This window comes from Mandrillus leucophaeus, unplaced genomic scaffold, assembly GCF_000951045.1.
Source record: "Mandrillus leucophaeus isolate KB7577 unplaced genomic scaffold, Mleu.le_1.0 Scaffold4, whole genome shotgun sequence".
Taxonomy (NCBI): Eukaryota; Metazoa; Chordata; class Mammalia; order Primates; family Cercopithecidae; genus Mandrillus; species Mandrillus leucophaeus.
The window spans coordinates 2,004,548-2,005,884 of NW_012104253.1; positions in this window are offsets into that span (position 1 = coordinate 2,004,548).

Below are 1,337 nucleotides of genomic sequence, written 5' to 3' on the forward strand. Positions count from 1 at the left end.
ATTATCATTCAAACTCCAACTAAATTTCTCCCAAAGTTAGTTTGACCCACTCCTAGGAACGAGTGAAGACAGCAAGGCTGAGAGGCTAGAAGCAAGATGGGGTTGGCCACATCAGATTTCCCTCAGTGCCATCATTTTGCAAAGGCAGTTTCACCCAGGGAGTCTGGTTCTAGACCCGTCAGCTATTCAGCCTCCGGTGGAAGCTTTGTGGCTTCAGGCTCAGGAGTCTTCGTGGATAGTGGGAGGCAGATTTGCCCTAAGCAGTTGCCCTAAGGAGTTAACTAAAAAGTCAAGCCCCAGCTTGACCTTTTCCTTTAGCTTAGTGATTTTGGGGCACTCAAGAAACACTGCAGACAGAGGGGCTCGTTCTGGGGGAAAGGCATTTGGTTTGAGGCGTGTTAGGTGAGTGGTCTCTGGGATGTGCGTGTGTTCATTCATCCAGCAAATACCTGCTGAGCACCCCTGCCTGCTCAGAGCCAGGTTCGGCTTCCGGGACACGGCTGGAGACAAAGCAGCCGAGCCCCAGGCCTGGAGCACTGGTCAGTTGGGAGGGAGTGATCCTGACCCTAACTGTGATAGAGGAGGAAGATGTGAGCACGTTACAGAGTGCAAGGACCAAAGAGAAAAGTGCAGAGTGTGTGTGTGTCTGCATCTGTGCAGCGTGTGTGTGTGAACGTGTGTGCATCTGTGCAGCGCATGTGTGTGCGTGTGCACATGTGTGCACCTGTGCGTGTGTGAGGTGTGTTGAAATATGAGGAGGGGACTCCAGGAGGGCCTCAGGGAAGGGTCACCCTAGAGTAAAGACTGGCTGGAAGGAGGGGTTGGCCAGGTGGAAGGCGCGGGTGGGCTGAGCTGCAGCAGGAGTTGGGGTGTGGCGAGGGATCAGCCTCTCTGGCGTGCTGCGTGGCGGGGTTTAGCAACATGTGAAAACAAAAATCTTGGGGCCCCCAAATCACTAAGCTAAAGAGAAAAGTCAAGCTGGGAACTGCTCAGGGTAAACCTGCCTCCCATTCTATTCAAAGTCATCCGTCTGCTGGCTGAGATCAGTGCGTATCTGATCGCCTCCTTTGGAGAGGCTCACCAGAAACTCAAAAGAATGCAACCGTTTGTCTCTCACCTACCTGTGACCTAGAAGCCCCTCCCCACTTGGAGGCTTCCCGCCTTTTCCAGACTGAACCAACATCCATCTTACGTATGTTGATGGATGTCTCATGTCTCCCTAAAATGTATAAAACCAAACTGGGCTCTGAGCACCTTGGGCGCATGTCAGGACCTCCTGAGGCTGTGTCGTGGGTGCCCTTCCTCAACCTTGGCAAAATAAACTTCTTTTCTTTTTT